Source organism: Pseudophryne corroboree, unplaced genomic scaffold (assembly GCF_028390025.1).
Source record: "Pseudophryne corroboree isolate aPseCor3 unplaced genomic scaffold, aPseCor3.hap2 scaffold_400, whole genome shotgun sequence".
Taxonomy (NCBI): domain Eukaryota; kingdom Metazoa; phylum Chordata; class Amphibia; order Anura; family Myobatrachidae; genus Pseudophryne; species Pseudophryne corroboree.
Genome location: NW_026970040.1, coordinates 335,051 through 358,783, shown reverse-complemented (window position 1 = coordinate 358,783; position 23,733 = coordinate 335,051). Strand labels below are relative to the sequence as shown.

General features: G+C 41.8%; 4 non-coding genes across 4 annotated transcripts; all 4 read right to left on the bottom strand.

Annotated features, from left to right (window-relative positions):
• Positions 1–519: 519 nt before the first annotated feature.
• Positions 520–682, bottom strand: LOC135023623 (U1 spliceosomal RNA). Its single transcript, XR_010220562.1, has one exon. It is a non-coding gene; the product is annotated as a U1 spliceosomal RNA (small nuclear RNA).
• Positions 683–834: 152 nt separating this feature from the next.
• On the bottom strand, positions 835–998 carry LOC135023606 (U1 spliceosomal RNA). The gene has a single exon (XR_010220547.1). It is a non-coding gene; the product is annotated as a U1 spliceosomal RNA (small nuclear RNA).
• Positions 999–1,674: 676 nt separating this feature from the next.
• On the bottom strand, positions 1,675–1,837 carry LOC135023611 (U1 spliceosomal RNA). The gene has a single exon (XR_010220551.1). It is a non-coding gene; the product is annotated as a U1 spliceosomal RNA (small nuclear RNA).
• A 152-nt stretch (positions 1,838–1,989) lies between these two features.
• Positions 1,990–2,153, bottom strand: LOC135023487 (U1 spliceosomal RNA). The gene has a single exon (XR_010220432.1). It is a non-coding gene; the product is annotated as a U1 spliceosomal RNA (small nuclear RNA).
• Positions 2,154–23,733: the final 21,580 nt, after the last annotated feature.

The following is a 23,733-nucleotide window of genomic DNA, read 5'->3' as shown; positions in this document are numbered from 1 at the left end:
TGCCTAATACTGAAGCACCCCCAAACAACAAACCAAATGCAACAACTAGTAAAAGCATTCCTGGGTGAAGGTCTGCAGAAGACGGATTTGCATACGGTGATGTCATCCAAGCAGTGGGCCAAAGTTGGCTGGAACCCTCATCTGCATATGAAAAGAGAAAAGGGTTATGCAGGGCATGGCGGCCTTTTGCGGCGCTTGGATGACCCCTAGTTCGCATTAAACACCTCCACCCTCCTTCGGTGTGGGGCTCATGTTGGCTATGCCCCAGCCCCTGAAGCATTCAAGCTGATTTCTTGCCGCAGCTGGGCACTGTAACAGCTCCAGAGCTGCTCTGTAAGGCAAGTAAAAGGGTGTGGGCCCTGCAGCACTACCTGTAGTTCGCATTGTGCGTTGGAAGGCACAAAGTAAGTAGACGGGAGAAGTCAGGATAGTGCGCAAGGGCATAGAAGGGAGCGGCTCAAGAAAAGAGAAGTGGAAACAGACAGCAAACTAGGCTGGAGAGAGACCTGAGACAAAGAGATCTGAATTATACGAGAGCCGACCAGGAGAAACACAAATTATGCAGTCAAGTTTCCCACATTTGGGGAAATCGCAGGGGCAGCACACCCAGAGTGCAATGGGTGAGCCTTGCCCTGGGAGAAGCACCTTCATGATCATAGTATCTCACCTGGCAGGTAAGTAGGAGTTGGGCTAGAGCTGGGGAGGGTCACTGCTCGGGCACCCCCCTGTCAAGTGAAGGAGATCCAACTGAGGCAGCACAAGGGAACTCTCGAAAGAAGAACAAGGCTAGAGGAAAATCTGAGACAAAGAAATCTGACTTTTACCAGAGCTGACCAGAGGAAAACACAAACACAGTCCCCCACTACCACAAAAAATGCAGGCGAGTTTCCTACATTTGGGGAAATCACAGGGGTCAGCATACCCAGAATGCAATGAATGAACCTCACCCTGGGTGAACAATCTTCATGACCATGGTGTCTCCTATGCAAAATAAGTATGATCTGGGATAGGGCTGGGGAGGGCCGCTGCTCAGGCACATCTCTGTCAAGTAAAGGAGATTCAACTGAGGCAGCACAAGGGAACTCTCATCTGGGGACAACAACTGCAGGGAGAACACATATTTTCAGATGAACATGGGAGGGCAGAAGGCTGCCTAATACTGAATCACCCCCAAACAACAAACCAAATGCAACAACTAGTGCAAGCATTCCTGGGGGAAGGCCTGCAGCAGATGGATTTGCATATGGTGATGTCATCCAAGCAGTTGGTCAAAGTTGGCTTCAACCCTCATCTGCATATGAAAAGAGAAAAGGGGCGTGCAGGGCATGGCGGCCTTTTGCGGTGCTTGGATGACCCCTAGTTTGCATTAAACACCCCCACCCTCCTTTGGTGTGGGGCTCATGTTGGCCATGCCCGATCCCCTGAAGCATTCAAGCTGATTTCTTGCAGCAGCTGGGCACTGTAACAGCTCCAGAGCTGCTCTGTAAGGCAAGTAAAATATTGTGTGGGCCCTGCAGCACTACCTGTAGTTTGCATTGTGCATTGGAAGGCACAAAGTAAGCAGACGGGAGGAGAAGTCAGGATAGTGCACAAGGGTATAGAAGGGAGGGGCTCAAGATAAAAGAAGTGGAAACAGACAGCAAACTAGGCTGGAGAAAGACCTGAGACAAAGAGATCTGAATTACACGAGAGCCGACCAGAGGAAACACAAATTATGCAGTCAAGTGTCCCACATTTGGGGAAATCGTAGGAGCAGCACACCCAGAGTGCAATGGGTGAGCCTTGCCCTGGGAGAAGCACCTTCCTGATCATAGTATCTCACCTGGCAGGTAAGTAGGAGTTGGGCTAGAGCTGGGGAGGGTCGCTGCTCGGGCACCCCCCTGTCAAGTGAAGGAGATCCAACTGAGGCAGCACAAAGAAACTCTCGAAAGAAGAACAAGGCTAGAGGAAGATCTGAGACAAAGAAATCTGACTTTTACCAGAGCTGACCAGAGGAAAGCACAAACACAGTCCCCCACTACCACAAATAATGCAGTCGAGTTTCCCACATTTGGGGAAATCACAGGGGTCAGCATACCCAAAATGCAATGAATGAACCTCACCCTGGGAGAACAATCTTCATGACCATGGTATCTCCTATGCAAAATAAGTATGATTTGGGATAGGGCTGGGGAGGGCCGCTGCTCAGGCACATCTCTGTCAAGTAAAGGAGATTCAACTGAGGCAGCACAAGGGAACTCTCATCTGGGGACAACAACTGCAGGGAGAACACATATTTTCAGATGAACATGGGAGGGCAGAAGGCTGCCTAATACTGAAGCACCCCCAAACAACAAACCAAATGCAACAACTTTTGCAAGCATTCCTGGGGGAAGGCCTGCAGCAGATGGATTTGCATATGGCGATGTCATCCAAGCAGTGTGTCAAAGTTGGCTTCAACCCTCGTCTGCATATGAAAAGAGAAAAGGGGCGTGCAGGGCATGGCGGCCTTTTGCGGCACTTGGATGACCCCTAGTTCGCATTAAACACCTCCACCCTCCGTCGGTGTGGGGCTCATGTTGGCTATGCCCCAGCCCCTGAAGCATTCAAGCTGATTTCTTGCAGCAGCTGGGCACTGTAACAGCTCCAGAGCAGCTCTGTAAGGCAAGTAAAAGGGTGTGGGCCCTGCAGCACTACCTGTAGTTCGCATTGTGCGAGACCCCTAGTTCGCATTAAACACCCCCACCCTCCTTCGGTGTGGGGCTCATGTTGGCCATGCCCCAGCCCCTGAAGCATTCACGCTGATTTCTTGCAGCAGCTGGGCACTGTAACAGCTCAAGAGCTGCTCTGTAAGGCAAGTAAAAGGGTGTGGGCCCTGCAGCACTACCTGTAGTTTGCATTGTGCATTGGAAGGCACAAAGTAAGCAGATGGGAGGAGAAGTCAGGATAGTGCACAAGGGTATAGACGGGAGGGGCTCAAGAAAAAAGAAGTGGAAACAGACAGCAAACTAGGCTTCCAATGCACAATGCAAACTACAGGTAGTGCTGCAGGGCCCACACCCTTTTACTTGCCTTACAGAGCAGCTCTGGAGCTGTTTAATCACTCAATTGGATTTTTCCGCCAGCATAATTTTTCTCTTACGTCCTAGAGGATGCTGGGGACTCCGTAAGGACCATGGGGGATAGACGGGCTCCGCAGGAGACATGGGCACTTTAAGAAAGACTTTAGATCTGGGTGTGCACTGGCTCCTCCCTCTATGCCCCTCCTCCAGACCTCAGTTTACTACTGTGCCCAGAGGAGACTGGGTGCTTTTCAGGGAGCTCTCCTGAGTTTCCTGACAGAAAGTATATTTGTTAGATTTTTTTATTTTCAGGGAGCCTGCTGGCAACAGACTCCCTGCATCGAGGGGCGGAGGAGAGAGATGCACACCTACTTCTGTGAGTTGATAGGCTCTGCTTCTTAGGCTACTGTACAGCATTAGCTCCAGAGGGATCGGTACGCAGGTCTCACCCTCGCCGTCCGTCCCAGAGCCGCGCCGCCGTCCCCCTCGCAGAGCCGGAAGATAGAAGCCGGGTGAGTATGAGAAGAAAAGAAGACTTCAGAGGCGGCGGAAGACTTCATGATCTTCACTGAGGTAACGCATAGCAGTAAAGCTGTGCTCCATTGCTCCCATACACCTCACACACGGCAGTCAGTGTAAGGGTGAAGGGCGCAGGGGGGACGCCCTGGGCAGCAATATAGACCTCTCTTTGGCAAAATAAATATATATGCAGCTAGGCACTGTATATATATATAAGAGCCCCCGCCATTTTTTTACTATATTTGTGCGGGACAGAAGCCCGTCGCTGAGGGGGTGGGGCTTCTCCCTCAGCACTCACCAGCGCCATTTTCTCCACAGCACCACTGAGGGGAAGCTCCACGGACTCTCCCCTGCTTATACCACGGTAGAAAGAGGGTCTTAAAGAAGAGGGGGGCACATAATTAGGCGCATATATATATGGAAATACAGCGCTACTGGGTAAACATAAAATTATTGTGTTTTTTTCCTGGGTCATATAGCGCTGGGGTGTGTGCTGGCATACTCTCTCTCTCTGTCTCTCCAAAGGGCCTTGTTGGGGAACTGTCCTCAGATAAGAGGATTCCCTGAGTGTATGGTGTGTCGGTACACGTGTGTCGACATGTCTGAGGTAGAAGGCTCTCCTAGAGAGGAGCAGGAGCAAATTAATGTGGTGTCTCCAGAGCCGGCCCTAACCAATATGATGCCCTAGGCAAAATTTTGTCTGGTGCCCCCTGGCACCACCGCTGGTTCTGCCTCTGACCTTGCATCTCTTTCCCAGCACCATTACCCCTCACCCATAGCAGTCCTTGTATTTTAAATAGGAACAGTTAGCACATTTGACGCACAGCCCAAAAAGGGGCATCTTCTTGCTGGGAAGGGACATGGCCACACAATAGTAACCCCAATTCCAATTACGCCACACAGTACTGCAACTTTATTCACATTTAATCTTGCGATAGTGTCCATAATTCATATTACATCCCACAGTAGTATCACTTTACCTTATAAACGTTACTCCTCACAGTAGAGCCCCTTATTCACATTACATCACACTGAATTTCTCCTTATTCACATTGCACCACACCTTATTGCTCTTTATTCACATTAGATGACACAGTAGTGCCCTTTCTATTTGCAACGCCACATAGTATAGCACCTTATACACATAATGCCGCACATTAGTAATGCATTTATACACAATTCCACACAGTAATGCCCCTTACACATATGAGACACATTAATGTCCTTATAAACATAATGCACCTTACACATTATGACAACCTTTATTAATGCCCTTTTACACATAATGTCCCTTACACATATGCAGCACATTATTAATGCCCTTATACACATAATGACACACATAGTGCCCCCTACACATTTGCTGCACATTATTAGTGCCCCTATACACATAATGACACACATACATTAGTACCCTGTTACACATATGCCGCACATTATTAATGCCCTTATACACATAATGACACACATAGTGGCCCTTTACACATATGCTGCACATTATTAATGCATTTTTACATGACACACATAATGCTCCTTACACATATTCTGAACACTACTGCACAACCAACCCACTCACATGCACACAGCACTCACACTTCCACTAACACTGTGACCTCTGCCTCTGCTCGGATACAGATGTGTCCTCACAAATCTTGCATCAATGCTAACGTTGGGCACTTTTAAAAAAAATGAAAATGCATCTTATTTGCATTGCTATGTGGCTAGGATGCACAAGCAGCTTCTGCTGATTAAACTGATATGCAGCATGCCAATATACTGTGTGAGACTGTGGCTGTATCTGCATATGAAATGCTACATACAGAATATAGGCATGTCGCATATCATTTTAACCAGCAGAAGCTGGTGATGCCCCTAGGCATATCAAATGCCCTAGGCAATTGCCTAGGTTGCCTATGCCTATGGCCGGCTCTGGGTGTCTCCATCGACAACGCCGACACCTGACTGGATGGATATGTGGAATGTTTTAAGTGCTAATGTAAGCTTATTGCACAAGAGATTAGACAAAGCTGAAGCTAGGGAACAGTCAGGGTGTCAACCCATGCCTGTCCCTATGTCGCAGGGACCTTCGGGGTCTCAAAAGCGCCCACTATCCCAAATAGTTGACACAGATACCGACACGGATTCTGACTCCAGTGTCGACTACGATGATGCAAAGTTACAGCCAAAATTGGCTAAATGTATTCGATATATGATTATTGCAATAAAAGATGTTTTGCACATCACAGAGTCCCCTGTCCCTGACACGAGGGTACACATGTATAAGGGAAAGAAACCTGAGATAACCTTTCCCCCCTCACATGAGTTGAACGAATTATGTGAAAAAGCTTGGGAATCTCCAGACAAAAAGCTGCAGATTCCCAAAAGGATTCTTATGGCGTATCCTTTCCCGCCAATGGACAGGATACGGTGGGAATCCTCCCCTAGGGTGGATAAAGCATTGACACGCTTATCCAAAAAGGTAGCGCTGCCATCCCAAGATACGGCTACCATCAGGGACCCTGCTGACCGCAAGCAGGAGGTTACCCTAAAGTCCATTTACACACATTCTGGTACCTTACTCAGACCGGCAATTGCGTCGACCGGGGTTGTAGCGCGGTGGCAGCATGGACAGATACCTTATCAGCAGAGATTGAGACCCTAGATAAGGATGCTCTGTTATTGACCATAGGGCATATAAAAGATGCTGTCCTATATATGAGAGATGCTCAAAGTGACATTAGTCTACTGGGTTCTAGAATAAACGCTATGTCGATTTCTGGTAGACAAGTCCTATGGACCCGGCAATGGACAGGTGATGCCGACTCAAAAAGGCATATGGAGGTTTTACCTTACAGGGGTGAGGAATTGTTTGGGGAAGGTCTCTCGGACCTAGTCTCCACAGCTACAGCTGGTAAATCAAATTTTTTGCCTTATATTCCCTCACAGCCTAAGAAAGCACCACATTATCAAATGCAGTCCTTTCGATCACAGAGAAACAAGAAAGTACGAGGTGCGTCCTTTCTTGCCAGAGGTAAGGGCAGAGGGAAGAAGCTGCACAACACAGCTAGTTCCCAGGAACAGAAGTCCTCCCCGGCCTCTACAAAATCCACCGCATGATGCTGGGGCTCCGCCAAAGGAGTCCGCCCAGTTGGGGGCACGTCTTCGAGTTTTCAGCCACATCTGGGTTCATTCGCAGGTGGATCCCTAGGCAATAGAAATTGTTTCTCAGGGTTACAAGCTTAAATTCGAAGAGGTGCCTCCTCGCCGGTTTTTCAAATCGGCCCTACCATCTTCTCCCCAGGAAAGGGAGATAGTGTTAAATGCAATTCACAAATTGTATCTTCAACAGGTGGTGGTCAAGGTTCCCCTGCTTCAACAAGGAAAGGGAAATTATTCGACCCTGTTTGTAGTCCCAAAACCGGACGGTTTGGTCAGACCCATATTAAATTTAAAATCCCTGAACCTATACTTGAAAAGGTTCAAGTTCAAGATGGAATCGCTAAGAGCGGTCATCGCCAGCCTAGAAGGGGGGGATTTTATGATATCTCTGGACATAAAGGATGCATACCTTCATGTACTCATTTATCCACCTCATCAGGCGTACCTAAGGTTTGCGGTACAGTATTGTCATTACCAATTTCAGACGTTGCCGTTTGGTCTCTCCAGAATTTTCTCCGAGAATTTTCACCAAGGTAATGACGGAAATTATGGTGCTCCTGCGAAAGCAAGGTGTCACAATTATCCCGTACTTGAACGATCTCCTCATAAAAGCGAGATCAAGAGAGCAGTTGCTGAACAGCGTATAACTTTCACTGAAGGTGTTACAGCAACACGGCTGGATTCTCAATATCCCGAAGTCGCAGTTGGTTCCTACGACTCGTCTGACTTTGCTTGGGCATTATTCTGGATACGGACCAGAAAAGGGTTTATCTTCCGATAGAAAAGGCCCAGGAACTCATGACTCTGGTCAGGAACCTATTGAAACCAAAACAGGTGTCAGTGCATCACTGCACTCGAGTCCTGGGAATGATGGTGGCATCATACGAGGCCATTCCCTTCGGCAGGTTCCTTGCGAGGATCTTGCAATGGGACCTACTGGACAAGTGGTCCGGGTCACATCTACAGATTCATCAGTTGATCACCCTGTCCCCCAGGGCCAGGGTATCTCTCCTGTGGTGGCTGCAGAGTGCTCACCTTCTAGAGGGCCACAGGTTCGGCATTCAGGACTGGATCCTGGTGACCACGAACGCGAGCCTCCGAGGTTGGGGAGCAGCCACACAGGGAAGAAATTTCCAAGGTCTTTGGTCAAGTCAGGAGACTTGTCTTCACATCAACATCCTGGAGCTAAGGGCCATATACAACGCCCTATGTCAAGCGGAGACCTTACTTCGCGACCAACCAGTTCTGATCCAGTCAGACAACGTCACCGCAGTAGTTCATGTAAACCGCCAAGGCGGCACAAGGAGCAGAGTGGCGATGGCGGAAGCCACCAGAATTCTTCGCTGGGCGGAGAATCATGTAAGCGCACTGTCAGCAGTGTTCATTCCGGGAGTGGACAACTGGGAAGCAGACTTCCTCAGCAGACACGACCTACATCCAGGAGAGTGGGGACTCCATCAGGAAGTCTTCGCACAGATTGCAAGTCTGTGGGGACTGTTCCAGATAGACATGATGGCGTCCCGCCTCAACAAAAAGCTACAGAGGTATTGCACCAGGTCAAGAGACCCTCAGGCAGTAGCTGTAGACGTGAAAAGGAAAATTGCAGTAGAGATCAGTTTCATTGGGTGCACTCCATCCCTTTTACCAATAGTTTGTAATTTAATAATTCCATACATTCATTATTGGATGTTTATCCTTCAACAAGAAAAAACCAATATCCACGTGGAATATTCCTAGCTTGTGTTCCACATGTGATATTATTATGGTCTTATTAGGCCATACTAAAGCGAAATATTTAAAACTGATAGAAATAGAAAAACGTGAAGAAAGAAAAAATCTTTATTAGACAGATTTCTGTCTTGTGTAAAAATAAAACAAAAATTTGATTTAAAACCAAATTGTGTGCCGCCTGTTTTATGCTTCTATACTCTCAATATACTCTTATGATGAGTACAATGTGTAGCCTGTATTACTCGTATATACACCTGCTATAGATAGTAGTATAATCCCATCTTTATTCTGAATTGCTGTGTGTCATATATATTGACACCTATACCAGTGTAATGTTCTACTTATTATATATCTGGACCTTATGTATTGGTCCCAAAAAATTAACAAATTAGTGTAGGGAAAAAAACCGTCCGTTTCATATTAAATCATAGCCTTTGTGCTTATAGCGTATTCAATCACCCTCTTGCTCTGGTCACTCTTGTATTGTCAGTGTACTGTTGCCAAGTATGCATAAAGTGGCAACAACAGTTTAGTAACAATTTTGATGTTAATACTGTGTCAATTCTACATCATCTGCAACAAATGTTGCCATGTGGATAGTGTTTCATAGTTCTTAGTACTCTGTCCCTGTTAATGTGCTTGAGACATTCATGCAGGCTTGACACATGCCGATTTATTAATTATGCCTCAATTCTCATGTTCCAGTTGCTCTTTATATATATAAAATTCCTTGTGGATGATGTACCTTCAGAATTCTAATTATTAAAGGAACTGTTGTTAACCCCTTATATACATAATCTATATAAGTATTTACAGGAATCAGAGATTTTTCATTCACACGTATTTGTATGGATATTCCACACCCTCCCTATCATAGGGATTATTGTTGTTATTCTGATCTGTTACTGACATACACAAACCCTGATGGCATTTACAGGGATCTAAAGTTTGAAATTTAGATGTGTGCCTATATTGGCACTCCACACACCATTTATTCCAAAAACTGCAGTTTTGTTGCTAGTACATACACATGATGTTAAAGCACACACAAGTACACAAGAGTCTGTAAGTAATCTCTATGCATATGCTGATGATAATTTGTGTACCTATACACCACGTTTCTGATATAATATATACAAGAGTCACATGACCTGCATAAATTCCAGTGTCTGTGTACTGCAAAACGGATTATACTAATCCTGTTTGCGGTAACTTGCTCTTGTCATACACAGTCTATTCATTCTGAGTGGTGAATGTACATGAGACGGATCTTTACACATGCACGTCTCATAGACACACAGCTATGTTTCCAATAATACGGTCTCCTTTCTACCTTCTATAGTTTATTCTTAATATAAAGTTGGTGATTTAGGCTAAACATTAATGAGCATCGGCGACGCACAGCTTGGTTAGCTGTGCGTCGCCGATGCTCATTAATGTTTAGCCTAAATCACCAACTTTATATTAAGAATAAACTATAGAAGGTAGAAAGGAGACCGTATTATTGGAAACATAGCTGTGTGTCTATGAGACGTGCATGTGTAAAGATCCGTCTCATGTACATTCACCACTCAGAATGAATAGACTGTGTATGACAAGAGCAAGTTACCGCAAACAGGATTAGTATAATCCGTTTTGCAGTACACAGACACTGGAATTTATGCAGGTCATGTGACTCTTGTATATATTATATCAGAAACGTGGTGTATAGGTACACAAATTATCATCAGCATATGCATAGAGATTACTTACAGACTCTTGTGTACTTGTGTGTGCTTTAACATCATGTGTATGTACTAGCAACAAAACTGCAGTTTTTGGAATAAATGGTGTGTGGAGTGCCAATATAGGCACACATCTAAATTTCAAACTTTAGATCCCTGTAAATGCCATCAGGGTTTGTGTATGTCAGTAACAGATCAGAATAACAACAATAATCCCTATGATAGGGAGGGTGTGGAATATCCATACAAATACGTGTGAATGAAAAATCTCTGATTCCTGTAAATACTTATATAGATTATGTATATAAGGGGTTAACAACAGTTCCTTTAATAATTAGAATTCTGAAGGTACATCATCCACAAGGAATTTTATATATATAAAGAGCAACTGGAACATGAGAATTGAGGCATAATTAATAAATCGGCATGTGTCAAGCCTGCATGAATGTCTCAAGCACATTAACAGGGACAGAGTACTAAGAACTATGAAACACTATCCACATGGCAACATTTGTTGCAGATGATGTAGAATTGACACAGTATTAACATCAAAATTGTTACTAAACTGTTGTTGCCACTTTATGCATACTTGGCAACAGTACACTGACAATACAAGAGTGACCAGAGCAAGAGGGTGATTGAATACGCTATAAGCACAAAGGCTATGATTTAATATGAAACGGACGGTTTTTTTCCCTACACTAATTTGTTAATTTTTTGGGACCAATACATAAGGTCCAGATATATAATAAGTAGAACATTACACTGGTATAGGTGTCAATATATATGACACACAGCAATTCAGAATAAAGATGGGATTATACTACTATCTATAGCAGGTGTATATACGAGTAATACAGGCTACACATTGTACTCATCATAAGAGTATATTGAGAGTATAGAAGCATAAAACAGGCGGCACACAATTTGGTTTTAAATCAAATTTTTGTTTTATTTTTACACAAGACAGAAATCTGTCTAATAAAGATTTTTTCTTTCTTCACGTTTTTCTATTTCTATCAGTTTTAAATATTTCGCTTTAGTATGGCCTAATAAGACCATAATAATATCACATGTGGAACACAAGCTAGGAATATTCCACGTGGATATTGGTTTTTTCTTGTTGAAGGATAAACATCCAATAATGAATGTATGGAATTATTAAATTACAAACTATTGGTAAAAGGGATGGAGTGCACCCAATGAAACTGATCTCTACTGCAATTTTCCTTTTCATATCTACTTTTAGATCAGTGGGTAGCACCAATATTCGTATATATTGGGTATTAGACACATAAATGAGTGAATATACAATCCCTAACATTAAAACTTATATTTATTGTAGATCCAGGTGCGGGATTTTCTCTTGCAAAAAGTAGCTGTAGACGCCCTAGTGACACCGTGGGTGTTCCGGTCGGTCTATGTATTTCCTCCTCTACCTCTCATACCCAAGGTGTTGATAATAGTAAGAAAAAGAGGAGTAAGAACAATTCTCATTGTTCCAGATTGGCCGCGAAGGACCTGGTATCCAGATCTGCAGGAAATGCTCACAGAAGATCCGTGGCCACTTCCTCTAAGACAGGACCTGTTGCAACAGGGGCCCTGTCTGTTCCAAGACTTACCGCGGCTGCGTTTGACGGCATGGCGGTTGAACGCCGGATCCTAGCGGAAAAGGGTATTCCAGATGAGGTCATTCCTACGCTAATAAAGGCTAGGAAGGACGTGACATCTAAACATTATCACTGTATATGGCGAAAATATGTTTCTTGGTGTGAGGCCAGGAATGCTCATACAGAAGAATTCCACCTGGGCCACTTCCTTCACTTCCTACAAACTGGAGTGAATTTGGGCCTAAAATTAGGCTCTATTAAAGTTCAGATTTTGGCCTTATCCATTTTCTTTCAAAAGGAATTGGCCTCTCTTCCTGAAGTAAGTACAAACTTTTGTGAAGGGAGTACTGCATATTCAGCCTCCTTTTGTACCTCCGGTGGTCCCTTGGGACCTTAACGTGGTGTTAAGGTTATGGTTTGAACCACTTAAAATGGTGGAGTTTAAATATCTCACTTGGAAGGTGGTCATGTTATTAGCCTTGGCTTCCGCTAGGCGAGTGTCGGAATTAGCAGCTTTATCACATAAAATCCCCTATCTGGTTTTCCATATGGATAGAGCGGAATTGCAGACCCGTCCTCAATTCCTGCTAAAAGTGGACTCATCCTTTCATATGAACCAACCTATTGTGGTGCCTGTGGCTACGCGTGACTTGGAGGATTCCGAGTCCCTTGATGTGGTCAGGGCTTTGAAAATTTACGTGGCCAGAACGGCTAGAGTCAGAAAAACAGAAGCACTGTTTGTCCTGTATGCAGCCAACAAGATTGGCACCCCTGCTTCAAAGCAGACTATTGCTCTCTGGATCTGTAACACGATTCAGCAGGCGCATTCTATGGCGGGATTGCCGTTGCCTAATTCAGTCAAGGCCCATTCCACTAGGAAGGTGGGCTCTTCTTGGGCAGCTGCCCGAGGGGTCTCGGCACTACAGCTGTGCCGAGCTGCTACTTGGTCGGGTTCAAACACCTTTGCAAAGTTCTATAAGTTTGATACCCTGGCTGAGGAGGACCTCCTGTTTGCTCAATCGGTGCTGCAGAGTCATCCGCAGGAGCCCGTTTGGGAGCTTTGGTATAATCCCCATGGTCCTTACGGAGTCCCCAGCATCCTCTAGGACGTAAGAGAAAATAAGATTTTAAACCTACCGGTAAATCTTTTTCTCGTTGTCCGTAGAGGATGCTGGGTGCCCGTCCCAAGTGCGGACTACTTCTGCAAGACTTGTATATAGTTATTGCTTACATAAGGGTTATATGTTAGTTTTCATCGGTCTTGGACTGATGCTATGTTGTTTTCATACTGTTAACTGGGTAGTATATCACAAGTTATACGGTGTGATTGGTGTGGCTGGTATGAATCTTGACCTTGGATTAACAAAAATCCTTTCCTCGTACTGTCCGTCTCCTCTGGGCACAGTTTCTCTAACTGAGGTATGGAGGAGGGGCATAGAGGGAGGAGCCAGTGCACACCCAGATCTAAAGTCTTTCTTAAAGTGCCCATGTCTGCTGCGGAGCCCGTCTATCCCCCATGGTCCTTACGGAGTCCCCATCATCCTCTACGGACTACGAGAAAAAAATTTACCGGTAGGTTTAAAATGTTATTTTTTTCTCTGCAACCCACTGCTAAATTGTGCTTCCTAGCTGTTTTTTATAAAATCACTTAATTTAATCTAACTCTGATTACGTCAGAGAAGGCCAGGTACCCTACACCATAAGAGGGGGTTTGAAATTTAGACTTGTCTACTTAAAGATCACCAAAATATGATCACAAGGTCAATTACATCCCTGGGTGGGATTGAACCACCAACCTTTTGGTTAATAGCCCATGTAAGTGAAAGAGATCCTGAAGCACTCACTCATCATGGGAAAGTACCAATGTGTTTCTTACAAAAATTCTCCAGATTATTGACTTTTTAAAGTTTTTCTAGGAAACGTTCTAGATGAATGCTTATTAGCCGTTGTCAGTATCTACTTTTGCAAGGTGTCTATGTGGCGCAATCGGTTAGCATGTTTGGCTATTAACCAAAAGGTTGGTGGTTCAATCCCACCCAGGGATGTAATTGACCTTGTAATCAGATTTTGGTGATCTTTAAGTAGACAAGTCAAAATTTCAAACCCCCTGTTATGGTGTAGGGTACCTGGCCTTCTCTGATGTAATCAGAGTTAGATTTGATTCAGTGATTTTATAAAAACAGCTAGGAAGAACAATTTAGCAGTGGGTTGCAGAGAAAAAGAAATATGCTGGCAGAAAAATCCAATTGAGTGATTAAACAGCTCTTCATTTTCTGGCTTTATTTTTATGCTAACTAATTTGTTCTCTGAAAAGTGTCCACAAAGCCAAGTATCTGATTAACATATTTGTAGGGATGGTTTTTCACCTATTACTAAATTAAACTTGCTTCATTGGAAAGGCAGCAAGATGCATCCTCATTTCAATATCTACTGAAATAATACAGGTTGACACCAGGAAACATTAACGCCACTGCATCCTTGCTGCTTTCTCATGTGGAAGTCTGTTTAATGTGAAAACAAGGTGATATCTAATTAGCACACAGGTAAGGAATTAAGAAAATATTTAAGGGTGAAGATGTTTCTCACAAAATCGTTGCCCCAATGCATCATTGAAATTCAAGCTGGAAAGATGATTTTAATAAATCACTTGTACATTTTGTATTGCTCTTCTGGTGACAATGTAGTTTGCTTTTGTCAATTACCATTTTAATAATCGGGTAAAGAAAATTAATTGGATTTTTGAAAGAAAACAATACTGTCAATATACTATTAAAACAAATTAAAATGGTAAAAGTTATTGTACTTTAAGTAAAAATAAAAGAGCAAAAATATCAATCCCAGTTTTGGATTCATTTAATTAAAAGCTGTATTGTACCTTTGCATTTTTCTCCCAAACGAAGGACACTAGAATGAAAATTTTAAAGCCTCCTGTTAGTGCTTCATCTACACGTTATAGCCCTGAATTTTCCAATGCCTATCTCTTTGCAAAAGAGAGATATGGGCAAAGAAATGCTGTATTGTACCTTTGCATTTTTCTCCCAAACGAAAGACACTAGAATGAAAATTTTAAAGCCTCCTGTTAGTGCTTCATCTACACGTTATAGCCCTGCATTTTCCAATGCCTATCTCCTTGCAAAAGAGAGATATCGGCAAGGAAAAGCTGCATTGTACTTTTGCATTTTTCTCCCAAACGAAAGACACTAGAATGAAAATTTTAAAGCCTCCTATTAGTGCTTTATCTACACGTTATAGCCCTGAATTTTCCAATGCCTATCTCTTTGCAAAAGAGAGATATCGGCAAGGAAAATCTGTATTGTACCTTTGCATTTTTCTCCCAAACGAAGGAAACTAGAATGAAAAATTTAAAGCCTCCTGTTAGTGCTTCATCTACACGTTATAGCCCTGAATTTTCCAATGCCTATGTCTTTGCAAAAGAGAGATATCGGCAAGGAAAAGCTGTATTGTACCTTTGCATTTTTCTCCCAAACGAAGGACACTAGAATGAAAATTTAAAAGCCTCCTGTTAGTGCTTCATCTACACGGTATAGCCCTGAATTTTCCAATGCCTAGCTCTTTGCAAAAGAGAGATATTGGCAAGGAAAAGCTGTATTGTACCTTTGCATTTTTCTCCCAAACGAAAGACACTAGAATGAAAATTTTAAAGCCTCCTGTTAGTGCTTCATCTACACGTTATAGCCCTGAATTTTCCAATGCCTATCTCTTTGCAAAAGAGAGATATTGGCAAGGAAAAGCTGTATTGTACCTTTGCATTTTTCTCCCAAACGAAAGACACTAGAATGAAAATTTTAAAGCCTACTGTTAGTGCTTCATCTACACGTTATAGCCCTGAATTTTCCAATGCCTATCTCTTTGCAAAAGAGATATTGGCAAGGAAAAGCTGTATTGTACCTTTGCATTTTTCTCCCAAACGAAGGACACTAGAATGAAAATTTTAAAGCCTCCTATTAGTGCTTCATCTACACGTTATAGCCCTGCATTTTCCAATGCCTATCTCTTTGCAAAAGAGAGATATCGGCAAGGAAAAGCTGCATTGTACTTTTGCATTTTTCTCCCAAACGAAAGACACTAGAATGAAAATTTTAAAGCCTCCTGTTAGTGCTTCATCTACACGTTATAGCCCTGAATTTTCCAATGCCTATCTCTTTGCAAAAGAGAGATATCGGCAAGGAAAAGCTGTATTGTACCTTTGCATTTTTCTCCCACACGAAGGACACTAGAATGAAAATTTTAAAGCCTCCTATTAGTGCTTCATCTACACGTTATAGCCCTGAATTTTCCAATGCCTATCTCTTTGCAAAAGAGAGATATCGGCAAGGAAAAGCTGTATTGTACCTTTGCATTTTTCTCCCAAACGAAGGACACTAGAATGAAAATTTTAAAGCCTCCTGTTAGTGCTTCATCTACACGTTATAGCCCTGAATTTTCTCTTTGCAAAATAGAGATATCGGCAAGGAAAAGCTGTATTGTACCTTTGCATTTTTCTCCCAAACGAAAGACACTAGAATGAAAATTTTAAAGCCTCCTGTTAGTGCTTCATCTACACGTTATAGCCCTGAATTTTCCAATGCCTATCTCTTTGCAAAAGAGAGATATCGGCAAGGAAATGCTGTATTGTACCTTTGCATTTTTCTCCCAAACGAAAGACACTAGAATGAAAATTTTAAAGCCTCCTGTTAGTGCTTCATCTACACGTTATATCCCTGAATTTTCCAATGCCTAGCTCTTTGCAAAAGAGAGATATCGGCAAGGAAAAGCTGTATTGTACCTTTGCATTTTTCTCCCAAACGAAAGACACTAGAATGAAAATTTTAAAGCCTCCTATTAGTGCTTCATCTACACGTTATAGCCCTGAATTTTCCAATGCCTATCTCTTTGCAAAAGAGAGATATCGGCAAGGAAAAGCTGTATTGTACCTTTGCATTTTTCTCCCAAACGAAGGACACTAGAATGAAAATTTTAAAGCCTCCTGTTAGTGCTTCATCTACACGTTATAGCCCTGAATTTTCCAATGCCTATCTCTTTGCAAAAGAGAGATATCGGCAAGGAAAAGCTGTATTGTACCTTTGCATTTTTCTCCCAAACGAAAGACACTAGGATGAAAATTTTAAAGCCTCCTGTTAGTGCTTCATCTACACGTTATAGCCCTGAATTTTCCAATGCCTATCTCTTTGCAAAAGAGAGATATCGGCAAGGAAAAGCTGTATTGTACCTTTGCATTTTTCTCCCAAACGAAGGACACTAGAATGAAGATTTAAAAGCCTCCTGTTAGTGCTTCATCTACACGGTATAGCCCTGAATTTTCCAATGCCTAGCTCTTTGCAAAAGAGAGATATTGGCAAGGAAAAGCTGTATTGTACCTTTGCATTTTTCTCCCAAACGAAGGACACTAGAATGAAAATTTTAAAGCCTCCTGTTAGTGCTTCATCTACACGTAATAGCCCTGAATTTTCCAATGCCTATCTCTTTGCAAAAGAGAGATATCGGCAAGGAAATGCTGTATTGTACCTTTGCATTTTTCTCCCAAACGAAAGACACTAGCATGAAAATTTTAAAGCCTCCTGTTAGTGCCTCATCTACACGGTATAGCCCTGAATTTTCCAATGCCTAGCTCTTTGCAAAAGAGAGATATTGGCAAGGAAAAGCTGTATTGTACCTTTGCATTTTTCTCCCAAACGAAGGACACTAGAATGAAAATTTTAAAGCCTCCTGTTAGTGCTTCATCTACACGTTATAGCCCTGAATTTTCCAATGCCTATCTCTTTGCAAAAGAGAGATATCGGCAAGGAAAAGCTGTATTGTACCTTTGCATTTTTCTCCCAAACGAAAGACACTAGAATGAAAATTTTAAAGCCTCCTGTTAGTGCTTCATCTACATGTTATAGCCCTGCATTTTCCAATGCCTATCTCTTTGCAAAAGAGAGATATTGGCAAGGAAAAGCTGTATTGTACCTTTGCATTTTTCTCCCAAACGAAAGACACTAGAATGAAAATTTTAAAGCCTCCTGTTAGTGCTTCATCTACACGTTATAGCCCTGAATTTTCCAATGCCTATCTCTTTGCAAAAGAGAGATATCGGCAAGGAAAAGCTGTATTGTACCTTTGCATTTTTCTCCCAAACGAAAGACACTAGAATGAAAATTTTAAAGCCTACTGTTAGTGCTTCATCTACACGTTATAGCCCTGAATTTTCCAATGCCTATCTCTTTGCAAAAGAGAGATATGGGCAAAGAAATGCTGTATTGTACCTTTGCATTTTTCTCCCAAACGAAAGACACTAGAATGAAAATTTTAAAGCCTCCTGTTAGTGCTTCATCTACACGTTATAGCCCTGCATTTTCCAATGCCTATCTCCTTGCAAAAGAGAGATATCGGCAAGGAAAAGCTGCATTGTACTTTTGCATTTTTCTCCCAAACGAAAGACACTAGAATGAAAATTTTAAAGCCTCCTATTAGTGCTTTATCTACACGTTATAGCCCTGAATTTTCCAATGCCTATCTCTTTGCAAAAGAGAGATATCGGCAAGGAAAATCTGTATTGTACCTTTGCATTTTTCTCCCAAACGAAGGAAACTAGAATGAAAAATTTAAAGCCTCCTGTTAGTGCTTCATCTACACGTTATAGCCCTGAATTTTCCAATGCCTATGTCTTTGCAAAAGAGAGATATCGGCAAGGAAAAGCTGTATTGTACCTTTGCATTTTTCTCCCAAACGAAGGACACTAGAATGAAAATTTAAAAGCCTCCTGTTAGTGCTTCATCTACACGGTATAGCCCTGAATTTTCCAATGCCTAGCTCTTTGCAAAAGAGAGATATTGGCAAGGAAAAGCTGTATTGTACCTTTGCATTTTTCTCCCAAACGAAAGACACTAGAATGAAAATTTTAAAGCCTCCTGTTAGTGCTTCATCTACACGTTATAGCCCTGAATTTTCCAATGCCTATCTCTTTGCAAAAGAGAGATATTGGCAAGGAAAAGCTGTATTGTACCTTTGCATTTTTCTCCCAAACGAAAGACACTAGAATGAAAATTTTAAAGCCTACTGTTAGTGCTTCATCTACACGTTATAGCCCTGAATTTTCCAATGCCTATCTCTTTGCAAAAGAGATATTGGCAAGGAAAAGCTGTATTGTACCTTTGCATTTTTCTCCCAAACGAAGGACACTAGAATGAAAATTTTAAAGCCTCCTATTAGTGCTTCATCTACACGTTATAGCCCTGCATTTTCCAATGCCTAGCTCTTTGCAAAAGAGAGATATCGGCAAGGAAAAGCTGCATTGTACTTTTGCATTTTTCTCCCAAACGAAAGACACTAGAATGAAAATTTTAAAGCCTCCTGTTAGTGCTTCATCTACACGTTATAGCCCTGAATTTTCCAATGCCTATCTCTTTGCAAAAGAGAGATATCGGCAAGGAAAAGCTGTATTGTACCTTTGCATTTTTCTCCCAAACGAAAGACACTAGAATGAAAATTTTAAAGCCTCCTGTTAGTGCTTCATCTACACGTTATAGCCCTGAATTTTCCAATGCCTATCTCTTTGCAAAAGAGAGATATCGGCAAGGAAATGCTGTATTGTACCTTTGCATTTTTCTCCCAAACGAAAGACACTAGAATGAAAATTTTAAAGCCTCCTGTTAGTGCTTCATCTACACGTTATATCCCTGAATTTTCCAATGCCTAGCTCTTTGCAAAAGAGAGATATCGGCAAGGAAAAGCTGTATTGTACCTTTGCATTTTTCTCCCAAACGAAAGACACTAGAATGAAAATTTTAAAGCCTCCTATTAGTGCTTCATCTACACGTTATAGCCCTGAATTTTCCAATGCCTATCTCTTTGCAAAAGAGAGATATCGGCAAGGAAAAGCTGTATTGTACCTTTGCATTTTTCTCCTAAACGAAGGACACTAGAATGAAAATTTTAAAGCCTCCTGTTAGTGCTTCATCTACACGTTATAGCCCTGAATTTTCCAATGCCTATCTCTTTGCAAAAGAGAGATATCGGCAAGGAAAAGCTGTATTGTACCTTTGCATTTTTCTCCCAAACGAAAGACACTAGGATGAAAATTTTAAAGCCTCCTGTTAGTGCTTCATCTACACGTTATAGCCCTGAATTTTCCAATGCCTATCTCTTTGCAAAAGAGAGATATCGGCAAGGAAAAGCTGTATTGTACCTTTGCATTTTTCTCCCAAACGAAGGACACTAGAATGAAGATTTAAAAGCCTCCTGTTAGTGCTTCATCTACACGGTATAGCCCTGAATTTTCCAATGCCTAACTCTTTGCAAAAGAGAGATATTGGCAAGGAAAAGCTGTATTGTACCTTTGCATTTTTCTCCCAATCGAAGGACACTAGAATGAAAATTTTAAAGCCTCCTGTTAGTGCTTCATCTACACGTAATAGCCCTGAATTTTCCAATGCCTATCTCTTTGCAAAAGAGAGATATCGGCAAGGAAATGCTGTATTGTACCTTTGCATTTTTCTCCCAAACGAAAGACACTAGCATGAAAATTTTAAAGCCTCCTGTTAGTGCCTCATCTACACGGTATAGCCCTGAATTTTCCAATGCCTAGCTCTTTGCAAAAGAGAGATATTGGCAAGGAAAAGCTGTATTGTACCTTTGCATTTTTCTCCCAAACGAAGGACACTAGAATGAAGATTTAAAAGCCTCCTGTTAGTGCTTCATCTACACGGTATTGCCCTGAATTTTCCAATGCCTAGCTCTTTGCAAAAGAGAGATATTGGCAAGGAAAAGCTGTATTGTACCTTTGCATTTTTCTCCCAAACGAAGGACACTAGAATGAAAATTTTAAAGCCTCCTGTTAGTGCTTCATCTACACGTAATAGCCCTGAATTTTCCAATGCCTATCTCTTTGCAAAAGAGAGATATCGGCAAGGAAATGCTGTATTGTACCTTTGCATTTTTCTCCCAAACGAAAGACACTAGCATGAAAATTTTAAAGCCTCCTGTTAGTGCCTCATCTACACGGTATAGCCCTGAATTTTCCAATGCCTAGCTCTTTGCAAAAGAGAGATATTGGCAAGGAAAAGCTGTATTGTACCTTTGCATTTTTCTCCCAAACGAAGGACACTAGAATGAAAATTTTAAAGCCTCCTGTTAGTGCTTCATCTACACGTTATAGCCCTGAATTTTCCAATGCCTATCTCTTTGCAAAAGAGAGATATCGGCAAGGAAAAACTGTATTGTACCTTTGCATTTTTCTCCCAAACGAAAGACACTAGAATGAAAATTTTAAAGCCTCCTGTTAGTGCTTCATCTACATGTTATAGCCCTGCATTTTCCAATGCCTATCTCTTTGCAAAAGAGAGATATTGGCAAGGAAAAGCTGTATTGTACCTTTGCATTTTTCTCCCAAACGAAAGACACTAGAATGAAAATTTTAAAGCCTCCTGTTAGTGCTTCATCTACACGTTATAGCCCTGAATTTTCCAATGCCTATCTCTTTGCAAAAGAGAGATATCGGCAAGGAAAAGCTGTATTGTACCTTTGCATTTTTCTCCCAAACGAAAGACACTAGAATGAAAATTTTAAAGCCTACTGTTAGTGCTTCATCTACACGTTATAGCCCTGAATTTTCCAATGCCTATCTCTTTGCAAAAGAGAGATATGGGCAAAGAAATGCTGTATTGTACCTTTGCATTTTTCTCCCAAACGAAAGACACTAGAATGAAAATTTTAAAGCCTCCTGTTAGTGCTTCATCTACACGTTATAGCCCTGCATTTTCCAATGCCTATCTCCTTGCAAAAGAGAGATATCGGCAAGGAAAAGCTGCATTGTACTTTTGCATTTTTCTCCCAAACGAAAGACACTAGAATGAAAATTTTAAAGCCTCCTATTAGTGCTTTATCTACACGTTATAGCCCTGAATTTTCCAATGCCTATCTCTTTGCAAAAGAGAGATATCGGCAAGGAAAATCTGTATTGTACCTTTGCATTTTTCTCCCAAACGAAGGAAACTAGAATGAAAAATTTAAAGCCTCCTGTTAGTGCTTCATCTACACGTTATAGCCCTGAATTTTCCAATGCCTATGTCTTTGCAAAAGAGAGATATCGGCAAGGAAAAGCTGTATTGTACCTTTGCATTTTTCTCCCAAACGAAGGACACTAGAATGAAAATTTAAAAGCCTCCTGTTAGTGCTTCATCTACACGGTATAGCCCTGAATTTTCCAATGCCTAGCTCTTTGCAAAAGAGAGATATTGGCAAGGAAAAGCTGTATTGTACCTTTGCATTTTTCTCCCAAACGAAAGACACTAGAATGAAAATTTTAAAGCCTCCTGTTAGTGCTTCATCTACACGTTATAGCCCTGAATTTTCCAATGCCTATCTCTTTGCAAAAGAGAGATATCGGCAAGGAAATGCTGTATTGTACCTTTGCATTTTTCTCCCAAACGAAAGACACTAGAATGAAAATTTTAAAGCCTCCTGTTAGTGCTTCATCTACACGTTATATCCCTGAATTTTCCAATGCCTAGCTCTTTGCAAAAGAGAGATATCGGCAAGGAAAAGCTGTATTGTACCTTTGCATTTTTCTCCCAAACGAAAGACACTAGAATGAAAATTTTAAAGCCTCCTATTAGTGCTTCATCTACACGTTATAGCCCTGAATTTTCCAATGCCTATCTCTTTGCAAAAGAGAGATATCGGCAAGGAAAAGCTGTATTGTACCTTTGCATTTTTCTCCTAAACGAAGGACACTAGAATGAAAATTTTAAAGCCTCCTGTTAGTGCTTCATCTACACGTTATAGCCCTGAATTTTCCAATGCCTATCTCTTTGCAAAAGAGAGATATCGGCAAGGAAAAGCTGTATTGTACCTTTGCATTTTTCTCCCAAACGAAAGACACTAGGATGAAAATTTTAAAGCCTCCTGTTAGTGCTTCATCTACACGTTATAGCCCTGAATTTTCCAATGCCTATCTCTTTGCAAAAGAGAGATATCGGCAAGGAAAAGCTGTATTGTACCTTTGCATTTTTCTCCCAAACGAAGGACACTAGAATGAAGATTTAAAAGCCTCCTGTTAGTGCTTCATCTACACGGTATAGCCCTGAATTTTCCAATGCCTAACTCTTTGCAAAAGAGAGATATTGGCAAGGAAAAGCTGTATTGTACCTTTGCATTTTTCTCCCAATCGAAGGACACTAGAATGAAAATTTTAAAGCCTCCTGTTAGTGCTTCATCTACACGTAATAGCCCTGAATTTTCCAATGCCTATCTCTTTGCAAAAGAGAGATATCGGCAAGGAAATGCTGTATTGTACCTTTGCATTTTTCTCCCAAACGAAAGACACTAGCATGAAAATTTTAAAGCCTCCTGTTAGTGCCTCATCTACACGGTATAGCCCTGAATTTTCCAATGCCTAGCTCTTTGCAAAAGAGAGATATCGGCAAGGAAAAGCTGTATTGTACCTTTGCATTTTTCTCCCAAACGAAGGACACTAGAATGAAAATTTTAAAGCCTCCTGTTAGTGCTTCATCTACACGTTATAGCCCTGAATTTTCCAATGCCTATCTCTTTGCAAAAGAGAGATATCGGCAAGGAAAAACTGTATTGTACCTTTGCATTTTTCTCCCAAACGAAAGACACTAGAATGAAAATTTTAAAGCCTCCTGTTAGTGCTTCATCTACATGTTATAGCCCTGCATTTTCCAATGCCTAGCTCTTTGCAAAAGAGAGATATTGGCAAGGAAAAGCTGTATTGTACCTTTGCATTTTTCTCCCAAACGAAAGACACTAGAATGAAAATTTTAAAGCCTCCTGTTAGTGCTTCATCTACACGTTATAGCCCTGAATTTTCCAATGCCTATCTCTTTGCAAAAGAGAGATATCGGCAAGGAAAAGCTGTATTGTACCTTTGCATTTTTCTCCCAAACGAAAGACACTAGAATGAAAATTTTAAAGCCTACTGTTAGT